Raw genomic sequence first — 13106 nt, 5'->3', positions numbered from 1 at the left:
CCAAATTTAGATATAAGATTCTTAATCTCTTGATATTTGGCTCCAAATGTTGATATCCGAATTGTACTGTACTCTCAAATTTCTTTCATTAGAAATTCACATTATTCCAATCGAACTTCATGAACGCTGAAGAGGTTTTTGGTTGGTCCATTTCCCTCAACTACTTGATCCCACATTGGGATATTAGATTCGTGTTTTTGGGCCCCAGATACTTGGCGCAAAATGTTGATGTTAGATTTATACAATACGCCTGTATTTCTTTCATTTGAGATTATCGGACTTTAAGTCCGCTTGAGAGTTTTTTGGGAGGGGCATTCCCCTCAGTTAATTGACCCCAAATTAAGATAAAAGATTCCCGCTTTAACCTCACCAGATACTTGGATAATTTTGATGTCAGATTAGTGCTCTACTCCCAAATTTATTTTATTTGATATCACACTCTACCGAATGGACTTCATGTTCACTTGAGAAGTTTTTGGGTGGGACGTTCCCCCAAGTTTCTTGAACTCAAATTAAGACATCATATTCGGGTTTTTAGATCCTCCGACACATTGTAACAAATTTTAATGCCAAATTACTACTCTACTCCCCAATTACGTTCATTTAGGATACATAAAGTTCCAAACGGTCTTCACATTCGCTTGAGAGATTTTGGGTAAGCTAACATTTCTATATCAGGTTCGTATATTTGGATATCTATAAGGATATGGTATTGTGGTAAGGTGGGGGAATGCCCCATCCTAAAACCTCCCAAGGGGGCATGTAAATATAGACCATGATAATGTGGGACTAAAATAAAGGAAGAGAACTAAAATTTTAAGCCGAGTGGCAGCCTAACACCCTCAGAAAGGACCTATAGATCAATCTGGACAATGAAGGACACAAATGATAGATATTTGTCTCTCTGTCATATAAATTTGGGGCTATGTAAATGGGACAGACCTAGCCGAAAAAAAATTTAGATCGATCCCTCGATAAATCATGTGAAGTGATTGAGGCAATATAAAACTAAGGGTATAGTTTTAATATGATCAAGTCCCCTAGAGGACATGTACACTAGCGTGGGCCAATTTTTGTGGATTTACGACAAATTCTAAAAAGTTGGTCAAAGAAGCAATGAGTCTAAAATCTTAATCTAGATTCTGGTTTTGAAAGACAAAGTGGGACCTTTTTGCTGTGCATCTTTGTGGGCGTTACAAATTGACCCACCTTAATGTAAACCTTTTGAGTACATTATTGAGCTTAAATGCCAGATCAATTATTGAATACAAGTAAGGACGGGCTAAAAACGGGCGAAGCCGATCTTTGATACCCTACACCACATTGGATATGCAGGCTAAGTCGGCAAATTTGATTTGTAGAATTTCGATCAAAATCTGTATATATTGTAGGATCCATAGAGTAAATCGTGGTGAAAATTTTTGAGAAGATCGATTGATCAATGGGTTAGCAAAGGCCTTCAAAGTGAAAGTCGGAAGATGCATATATATGGAAGCTATATCTATAACTGAACAAATTTCTATGAAATTCATCAGTCATTAGAGGAGTTATATGAGTTTTATTACAAATCGGACGAAAATATATAGCTAAATCTAAATCTGGAACAATTTCTATTAAAATCAATAGCAATACCGGGAGTCATAAGGGAATCCTTCGTGCTAATTTAAAAACTAACCAAATTGACAACAAATGACGATATAAATGCAATTTTAGTCCAAATCGGACGAACATATATATGGGAGCTATATCCAAATCTGAACCGATTTCTATGAAATTCACCAATAATGTCGAAACTTATAGAAGAGCCTCTCTTGCAAAATTTCGTGAGGATCGGATTACAAATGACGATGTAATTGCAATGTTAGTCCAAATCGGATGAACATATATATGGGAGCAATATCTAAATCTGAATCGATTTCTATGAAATTTACCAGTAATATCGAGATTTATAAAAGAACCTCTCGTACAAAATTTCGGTTTACAAATGACGATATAAATGCAATTTTAGTTCAAATCGGACTAACATATATATGGGAGATATATCCAAATCTGAACCAATTTTTTTTTAATTTCAATAGGCTTTGTCTCTAGGCCAAGGAAAACGCTTGTGTCAAATTTGAAGACGATCGGATAAAAATTGCGACCTGTACTTTGTACACAAATTAACAGACGGACATAGCTATATCGAATTCTGAGTCGATCGGTATACTATGGGGGTCTATCAATGGGTCTATCTCTCTTCCTTGATGTTAAGAACATTCACTAAGTTATAATACATAATATCACAATAGTGGTATAGGGTATAACAATCCGGTACAAGACCCACGAGTGAGTCTCTGAAAATGTTGGACTTTCTTTCTAAACCCATCACCATAGGATGGGCGTATATTAATCTAGTCATTCCGTTTGTAACACCTCGAAATATTGATCTGCGACCCTATAAAATATATACATTCTTGATCGTCTCGACATTCGACGAACCCATATAAAGCAATCTCCCGATTTGACTTCTTTAGCACCTGGAAGCCTCAATTTTCGTTCGATTTGGCTGAAATTTTGCACATGGGTTTTTTTATGACTCTCAACAACATTGCCGTGTACGGTCCAAATCGGTTTATAACCTGATGCTCCCATATAAACCGATCTCCCGATTTGACTTCTTTAGCACCTGGAAGCCTCAATTTTTGTCCGATTTGGCTGAAATTTTGCACATGGTGTTTTTTTATGACTCTCAACAACATTGCCGTGCACGGTCCAAATCGGTTTATAACCTCATGCTCCCGTATAAACCAATCTCCCGATTTGACTTCTTGAGTCCCTGGAAGCCGCAATTTTCATCTGATTTTGCTGAAATTCTGCACATAGTGTTATGTTATGACTACCAACAACTGTACTAAGTGCGGTCTAAATCGCTCAAGAACCTGATATAGCTCCCATACAAACCGATCTCCCTATTTGACTTCTTTAGCACCTGGAAGCCTCAATTTTTGTCCGATTTGGCTGAAATTTTGCACATGGTGTTTTTTTATGACTCTCAACAACATTGCCGTGCACGGTCCAACCTGATATAGCTCCCATATAAACCAATCTCCCGAATTGACCTCTTGAGTCCCTGGAAGCCGCAATTTTCATCTGATTTTGCTGAAATTCTGCACATAGTGTTCTGTTATGACTTCCGACAATTGAGCCTGATATAGCTCCCATAGAAACCGATGTCCCGATTTGACTTCTTGAACCCTTACAAGTCAAAATTTTCGTCCGATTTGGCTAAAATTTTGCACTTGGTGTTCTGTAATGACTTCTAATAACTGTGTCGAATACCGTCCAAATCGGTCAAGAACCAGATATAGCACCCACACAAACCGATCTTCCGATTTGACTTCTTGAGCACATGCAAGCCGCAATTTTTGTCGGATTTGGCTAAAATTTTGTATATGCTGTTTTGTTAAGTCTATCAATAACTGTGCCAAGTACGATCCAAATCGGTCTATAACCTGGTATAGCTCCCATATAAACCGATCTCCCGATTTGTCTTCTTGAGCCCCTGGAAGCCGCCATTTTTGTCCAATTTGGCTGAAATTTTGAGCATAGTGTTCTGCTATGACTCTCAACAACTGTGCTAAATATAGTCCAAAACGGTCAATAACCAGATATAGCTCCCATATTTTAGCAGAATCCATGGTGGAGGGTTCCCAATTTTCGAACCTTTCGAATTTGGGACGTTTTTATTTGTTATTTTGTGCACTATAATGCAATTATATTTAAAATATTGCCAAAAAGTGAATTTCCGCCACACGCTTTTAACTATGTCTGTGCCAATTAAGTTTTTGCTTTGGTATAAAAAGAAAAATAATTTCCATGAATTTCCAAAAAGAAAAACAAAGAACATTCAACCAACAACCAAATGGTGTCAGTGTCAATGACCGTTACAAAATTTGAAACTAAATGGACAAAACAGAAAAACAGAAGGAATGAATGATGGTTGGCACAAACAAACGTTGGCTCCAAATGAAATTCGAAACGTGAATGATATGGGGCACAATTAATATTTCATATATACAGAAAGCAGAATACATATAAGCAACGACTCACACACACACGTGTGTGAGTCGTTGTGTGAGAAATTTGTTGGACAACAACAAATAGCAATAAAAAGTGGATTGAAAACCAAATTAACGAAATGATTTCATAAAATAACAATGAACATATTCGGCACATGGCACATGGCACCCCAAAAACCTAGCATCACCTCCGCCGCCATCATCTAGACCACATTACACACAGTAGTTGAGTACTTTGGTCTTTTCCATCATCCATTGTACACCGAAAATTGATTTTTCCGTTTTTTTTTTCATTCATCTAAACTGAAAAAAATTCAAAAACTATTTCAAATCGGAGAGCAATGATCTTTGGGGTTGTCCAATTGGGAAAACTTACAAATGTATGAAAGGGTGCATGCTTATAAGAAAACAAAAAATTTGTTCTTTTTAGAAGGAAAACTTAAGGAAAATGTTCAACACTTCAGAAAAGAACAAGTAAAAGCGTGCTAAGTTCGGCCGGGCCGAATCTTATATACCCTCCACCATGGATCGTATATGTCGAGCTCTTTCCACGGTATCTCTTTTTAGGCAAATAAAGGATAAAAGAATATTAAATATTGGAGACCATAGTAGAGGTCACTTTGTAAAATTTCAGCCAAATCTAGGAAGAATTGTGCACTTAAGAGGCTGACGAAGAAAATAGGGAGATAGGTTTATAGGGGAGCTGTATTAGGCTATAAACCGATTCATGCCATATTCGACAAGTATATTAAGGGTCATGGTAGAAGCCGTTGTACAAAAGTTCAGCCAAATCAGATAATACTTGCGACCTCTAGAGGCTCAAGATGTCAAGATCCCAGATCGGTTTATATGGCAGCTATATCGGGTTATTGACCGATTTGAACTATTCTGGGCACAGTTGTTGAAGTCATAACAAAACACCTCATGCAAAATTTCAGCTAAATCCGATAATAATTGCGCCCTCTAGCGGTTCAAGAAGTCAAGACCTAAGATCGGTTTATATGGCAGCTATACCAGGTTATGGATCGATTTGAACTATTCTTAGCATAGTTGTAGAAAGTCATAACAAAACATCTCATGCAAAATTTCAGCCAAATCGGATAATAATTGCGTTCTCTAGTGGCTAAAGAAGTCAAGACCCCAGATCGGTTTATATGGCAGCTATATCTGGTTATGGACCGATTTAAACCATTCTTAACACAGTTGTTGGAAGTTATAACAAAACACGTCGTGCAAAATTTCAGCCAAATCGGATAGCAATTGCGCACTCTAAACGCTGAAGAAGTCAAGACCCCAGATAGGTTTATATGACAGCTATATCAGGTTATTGACAGATTTCAACGATACTCAGCGCAGTTGTTGGAAGTCATAATAAAACATCTCATGCTAAATTTCAGCCAAATCGGATAAGAATTGTGCCCTCTAGCGGCTCAAGAAGTTAAGATCCCAGATCGGTTTATATGGCAGCTACAATATATCAAAACGTGGGCCGATATAGCCCATTTACAACCCCAACCGACCTACACTAATAAGAAGTATTTGTGCAAAATTTCAAGCGGCTAGCTTTACTCCTTCGAAAGTTTGCGTGCTTTCGACGGACGGAAGGACAGACAGACGGATGGACGGACAGACGGACGGACGGACATGGCTAGTTCGACTTAGAATGTCTTGAAGATCAAGAATATATGTACTTTAGACGGTCTTAGACGAATATTTCGAGGAGTTACAAACACAATGACGAAATTAGTATACCCCCATCCTATGGTGGAGGGTATACAAATTAAAACATCAAATAATTTAAGATTTTTTGGAGTTTTATTGTGGATTGTTTATTTTTTCCTAAAAAAAATTAAATTAATTTATTTTTGAGGAAAATCTGTCTAAATGTTTGTATATAAAAAACCGTGGAAAATTTTTAGGGTCATGGTTTGGGAAGTGGGGAATTCCAAGTTAGGGTGATAGTATTAGGTCAGTAAATCAAAACAGTCAAACATTTTGAGAACTCAGGCCAAACTGAAGAAGATGAGTCTTCTTATTTTGGTATATATCCAAGATATATCAGAGAGAGTTGGACCAATTTAAGCGAATTATATGTTTGCATTTTAATAGTAACCCAAAAAGTTCAAGTTCTTTGGGGGACACTCAAATCCTGGCGACACCATCAGAAAAAATTTTTAGCGGTGGTTTTCCCCTCCTAATGCTTGCGACATTTGTGAGATACTATGCCATGTAAAACTTCTCTCCAAAGACGTGTCGCACTGCGGCTCGCCGTTCGGACTCGGCCATAAAAAGGAGGCCCCTTATCATTGAGCTTAAACTTGAATCGGACTGCACTCATTGATATGTGAGAAGTTTGCCCCTGTTCCTTAGTGGAATATTTATGGGCAAAATTTGCAAAAATTGTTTGCACTTTAATAGTAACCCCAAAAGTTCAAGTTCTTTGGGGGACACCCCCCATCCAAAAATCCCGCAAGCGGGCATATAAACAGACCATTGCAATATGGAGTTTAAATGAAAGGCATTTGAGTGTAGATTGCGAATGTGATATAAAATTCTTCCCGAAAGGTTCATAAAAACCTCTCGTTATGGAACTTAAGTGAAATCTAAAGTAACCGTTGAGTGGACTCCACTGCAGGGGAACGAACGTGGTTTTATTTCGCTCCGCAAAGAGAAATATCTGTATCTCGGAATAGGTACAACCTATTACGCATAAATTTTAAAGCCTTACAGGAGTAGGCTCAAAATGGACTCCAAAAACCCATTAGCTAAGGGTTTTGGTGTGGGTGCCTTGGCAGCTGTATTCGAGAATAATGCTTCAAGCTCACAACCAGACGTCAGACTAATAAATGAGGAAGTGACGGATAAATCAGAGGGATAAGCAGTTTTTCTTTCAGATTCAGATTCAGACAGCAACAGTGTCAATGAAAGAGTCATCGCAGCCGAATCGAGAAATGAGAACAGCGGGAAGACGGCAGTAAGCTCACAAGAAAACCGAGAAAGCAATCCAGGGCACGACAAAGGAGACTGAGGAGTATGCAGCATGCATCGGTAGAAAATGCAGGATGCTGGTAAGGATAGAACAGAGATTGCATATACAGAAGCTGGAAAGAGCATCAGTTCTCACAATTGTTGAACATTGCGACAACCGCTGCAAAAACGGCTGGCCGATTTCAAGTATCCTGGAAAGACCAAGCTAGCCCTCTTTGAATGGAGACTTCAGAAGAAGGAAGCGCTCAAGGCCCCCCTGAGCCTTCATGGAGGACTGTGACTTCCAGAGGATGTCACAGCCAACTTGGAAAGGCAATTTGGTCGCCTATTTCTTAAAAGATTTTCTCTAGATTTTGCACAATTTCTTCTTTTATGATATGTGTTATGTGCGCTAGAAGGCCACCGTAGCGCAGAGGTTAGCATGTCTAGTTCGAATCCTGAAGAGACCATCAGAAAAAATTTTCAGCGGTGGCTGTCCCCTCCTAATGCAAGCAACATTTGTGAGGTACTTTGCGAGGTAAAAACTTCTCTCCAAAGAGATGTCGCAAGCCGTTCGGACTCGGCAGCTTATCATTGAGCTTAAACTCGCTTAAATCGGACTGCACTCATGAGCTTAAAATCGGACTGCACTCATTGATATGTGAAAAGTTTGCCCCTGATTCTTAGTGGAAAGTTCATGGGAAAAATTTGCATTTACTATGAGTGGCGATTTCAGTTGGAATCGGTAGAGATTTCAATATAACTAACAAATGTATTTTGGTACTTCAATAATTTTATCAATTTTTAACCGATCCTTACAAAACTTGGGACGAAGGTTTCTCATAGGTTAGGCTAGGTTGAAAAGAGGGTGCAGATATTAATCCATCCCATGCCACTATGGGCATACTCCATAGTGGCATGGGACGGTTTGTTGTGCGCTCTAAAAACTATTAACCTCTAAAAAGAAAATTTTTTTGTTTTTAATAACACTCCCCTAAGTTGGTTCATGTCTGGTATGGAGACACAATACCAGGCATGAACCAACTTAGGGGAGTGCCGGTATCTGTTAGACGGAAAAGCCGGCAATGACAGAGGAAATGCTCCAACGTCTCATCGTCTTCCCCGCATGCCCTACACATGCTATCACTTGCTGCACCGATTTTACATAAGTGAGCTCGTAGTCCTATGTGTCCCGTTATGATACCAATAGCTATATTAACCTTCTTCTTGCTTTCTTTCAGTAAAAGCCTCGTCTTCTGACGATCTGGATCCCCCATAAGATTTTCGACGTCCTACCGATCGTTTTGCTGTTCCACAATATTGCAGGCACATTCGTCGCCCACTCCCTTAACTCGGACTGCGTCGACCCGAAAGGCTTCGGGTTAACCAAGTTTATTGACGGAAGTCCTCTGCTCCGCTCAGAGAACATGTTGTCTTGCCATAGGCGGAGCGATGAGAACAACGCCCATTAGGGCACTGGAAACTATTCTAGATATGAGTCCAATGGACATACAGATTAAGTGTGAGACATCCATTGCGGCTATGAGACTTAAGGCGATGGGAGAATGGTCACGGCGATAGCAAACCTGGAAGGAAGGGAAGTGGTTTTCGATCGGATACCTATGATCGATCGGAAACCATCAGTGCCCGCTGCATAGTCTTGGACTGACGGAACCCTAGTATTGCTATCTGGAAGATCATGTTACACAGATGGATCAAAGCTAGAGGACAGAGTGGACCTGGAGGTCTACACTGTGTGCCCATTAGGGCACTGAAGACTGTTCTAGATATCCGTTCCATAGACAGATGAAGTGTGAGGCAGCCATTGCGACTATGAGACTTACGGCGATGGGACAATGTTCATACCATCGCGGCATAATCGAGGCGACGTTAGCAAACATGGAAGGAACGGAAGAGTTTTCTGATCGGATACCAGAGATGACACTTGAGATCGAGTGCGAGGCACTGATGCCAGCGGCATAGTCTTGGACTGACGGAACCCTAGTATTGCCATCTGCCAGATCATGTTACACGGATGGATCAAAGCTAGAGGATAAAGTGGGCCTGGAGATGTACATTTAGAATCCAAGGACTGAGATCTGCATGACCATAGTACGGTCCTGCAGGCGGAGGTCCGGGCGATCAGGCAATGCGTGAGGTGGGGGTGTTGCTAACGCGAGGGCGTCGAGTGTAATCATCTTTGCGAAAAGTAAAATGACCATTAGAGCAATAACAATCAGGACGAGCTCACTTATGCAAAATCGCTGCCGCAAGTAATAGCATGTGTAGGGCATGTGGGGAAGACGATGAGACGTTGGAGCATTTCCCATGTCATTGCCCGGCTTTCGAGGCACTTAGGCAGAGACACAATACCAGATATAAACCAACTTAGGAAAGTGGCATGGAAAACTACCCTTCCCCATGGGAAAGGGTAATAAAACTATATTTTCCCTTTACAGCATTCTCTGAGTTAACATTGAGACCCCTGGATCTAGCCCAGACGTATGCCATATGCAAGACCCTTTCGGCCTTTCTGCATAACTGATTTGGATCCTTACCACCAGGATCCTTCCTCACCAGGAAGTAGCATAACTAGCCTTGCCGAGCTTGGGTATAAATACCAACATTGCCTCCTGCCAGGCTTTTGGAGTATATGCAAGTCTTAGGTACGCTGTAAAAATAGTTGCCAGATGAGGCGATGAGGGCGGTAGTCGGCCTTCTTTTGTAGTAACGCCGGTTATACTCCATCAGGTCCGGGTGACTTAAATGGTTTGAAGCTTCTCAAGGCTTCCTTGACCACAAATGATAAGTCTTCGATAAACCTCATTATTTTAAGATTCCGGTATCTCCGTGAGTCCCGTCATATTCTACGGCAAATGCGTTTTCATCAAAAGCCTCAACATATCCTCTGTTGTCTCTACTCTCACTCCCAAGTTGTCTACTTACGTTTGAGTTTCGACATGGGTTTTTGAGGGAAACTTTTTCATCTTGGCGGCGTCATTAACGCTATCGGGTTGAACGCAGAAAAGCTTTCAGGAGGGATGTTTTGAGGCTTTGGAAATCTTATTGTATTCCTTGAACCGTGTGTAATACACATCCCAATATACTTCAGATTTTTTACGACGTGCTCTGTTGTAAAGGAGGCTACCATAGCGCAGAGGTTAGCATGTCCGCCTATAACGTTGAACGCATAGGTTCAAATCCTGGCGAGACCATCAGAAAAAATTTTCAGAAGTGTTGCACTGCGGCACGCCGTTTGTACTCGGCTATAAAAAGGTGGCCCCTTATCATTGAGCTTAAACTTGAATCGGACTGCACTCATTGATGTGTGTGAGAGGTTTGCCCCTGTTCCTTAGTGGAATGTTCATGGGCCAAATTTGCAGTTGCATCTGTTGTAAAGTCTGCGGACCTCTTTCCCAATGTTGCGAATTTCCCCGGTAATTCTTTGAAGTTAGAGTTAGATTTATTTTTCCAATTGATATTTTCAGCCAGTCATTCTGATAATTCAACAAAATTATTATGTTAGGTAATTATTTCAAATGCTATTCAATTCTGAGTTATATTTATAAATATATTGGGTTGCCCAAAAAGTAATTGCGGATTTTTTTAAAGAAAGTAAATGCATTTTTAATAAAACTTAGAATGAACTTTAAATCAAATATACTTTTTTTACACTTTTTTTCTAAAGCAATGTGAAAAAATTTGTCAACGCCGACTATATGAAAAATCCGCAATTACTTTTTGGGCAACCCAATATATTTTTGAAAACGCCTGGCCCTTCGCTGTAAGTAAAAAAAAACAGAAACTATTATAGAATTCGAACACGAAAATAAATTATTTGCTGAGTTGTAAACTTGGTTAAATTTAGCCATTGGTTAATTTAGTCATTACTATTTCATTGCAAAGGCAGTACATATTCTCTGTATCTATAAGCCAAATTTAAAAATTATTTTTTTTTTATATACAGTTTACATTTAGTAATCATTCATCTACAGAAGATTTCATTATGATGATTCACTCAATATTTTATACAGTTTTTATGTCGATTATTTTTTTCAATTTTATTGGAAAGGTAAAAAAGTGTTTTTATTAACTATGGGTTGCCCAAAAAGTAATTGCGGATTTTTCATATAGTCGGCGTTGACAAATTTTTTCACAGCTCAGTTATCAGCTGTTACTTTTAGCTTGCTTTAGAAAAAAAGTGTAAGAAAAGTATATTTGATCAAAGCTCATTCTAAGTTTTATTAAAAATGCATTTACTTTCTTTTAAAAAATCCGCAATTACTTTTTGGGCAACCCAATATGATATGGCATATTTTATAAAAAAATCAAAAATAAATTAAAGAGTTCTAGCCGTATAATATCTTTAACCGGCATGACCTGTGAAAACTTGGATAAGAATTTTTTAAAAATTAATAAGTGCGTCTTTAGACGTGTTTCCAAAACCATAACGGAGAGCTCTGTCAATATAACTTTGTTGAATGAAGTTAAGAACTCAAGGGTGAGGAAAATTTTTTTATGCCAAGCAACTAATAATCATGCATGAACTTTTTTTATGAAAATCTAAATTTGACAAAAATTTGTGTAAAACGAAAATTATAACCAAATGGTTTTGTGAAAATGGTTGACATATATGCAGTCGTAATAGAGTTAGATGGCATAACATTTTGGAATACCTATGTTCCCTATAGAATGAAATAAAGGAATTAAATATGAAATTTTACAATGAATAAAATCTTTTCTCCCATACCTTTTGGTTAGGTTAGGAGTTTGGTTGAAAAGAGGGTTCAGTTTTTTAATCTGCCCCATGCCACTATAGACATACACCTAAGCCATTAATCGGCTTGTTGCTTAAGAAACATATACAAACAAGTAAAAAGGCGTTAAGTTCTTTGGATACCCACCACCTCGGGTATATATGTAAACCACCTTTCGTCAAAATCCAGAGAAAAATGCATATCTTATATCGAGATATCGGTCTATATGGCAGATATATCTAAATCTGAACCGATTTGGACCAAGTTGCAGAAAAATGTGGAAGTGCCTAACATAACTAACTGTCCCAAATTTCGGCGAAATCGGACAATAAGTGCGCCTTTTATAACGCCAAAACCTTAAATCAAGAGATCGGTCTATATGGCAGCTATATCCAAATATAAACCGATCTGGGCCAAATTGAAGAAAGATGTTGAAGGGCTTAACACAACTCACAGTACCAAATTTCAATTAAATCGGAGAATAAATGTGGCTTTTATGGGCCTAAGACCATATATCGGCAGATCGGTCTATATGGTAGCTATATTCAAATGTGGACCGATCTGTGCCATATTGCAGAAGTATTTCGAAGGATCTAACACAACGTACTGTCCCAAATTTCGGCGACATCGGACAATAAATGCGTCTTATATGGCCATAAAACCTTAAATTGAGAGATCGGTCTATATGGCAGCTATATCCAAATCCTGACCGATCTGTGCCATATGGCAGAAGTATGTCGAGGGGCTTAACTTAGCTCTCTGTCTTAAATTTCGGCGACATCGGACAATAAATGCGCCTTTGGTGGCCCCAAAACCTTAAATCGAGAGATCGGTTTATATGGCAGCTATATCCAAATCTGGACCGATCTGAGCCAAATTGAAAAAAGATGTCGAAGAGCCTAACACAACTCAATGTCCCAAATTTCAGCAAAATCGGATAGTAAATGTGGCTTTTATGGGTCCTAGACCCTAAATCGGCGGATCGGTCTATATGGCAGCTATATCCAAATCTGGACCGATCTGAGCCAAATTGAAAAAAGATGTCGAAGAGCCTAACACAACTCACTGTCCCAAATTTCAGCAAAATCGGATAATAAATGTGGCTTTTATGGGTCATAGACCCTAAATCGGCGGATGGTCTATATGGCAGCTATATTCAAATCTGAACCGATCTAGGCCAAATTGAAGATGGATGTCGAAGGGCCTAACACAACTCACTGTCCCAAATTTCGGCGATATCGGACAATAAATGCGCCTTTTTTGGGCATAAGACCTTAAATCGAGAGATCGGTCTATATAGTAGCTATATCTAAATCTTGAT

The sequence above is a fragment of the Stomoxys calcitrans genome, chromosome 3 (genome assembly GCF_963082655.1).
Source record: "Stomoxys calcitrans chromosome 3, idStoCalc2.1, whole genome shotgun sequence".
NCBI lineage: Eukaryota > Metazoa > Arthropoda > Insecta > Diptera > Muscidae > Stomoxys > Stomoxys calcitrans.
This window is presented reverse-complemented; position numbering follows the sequence as displayed.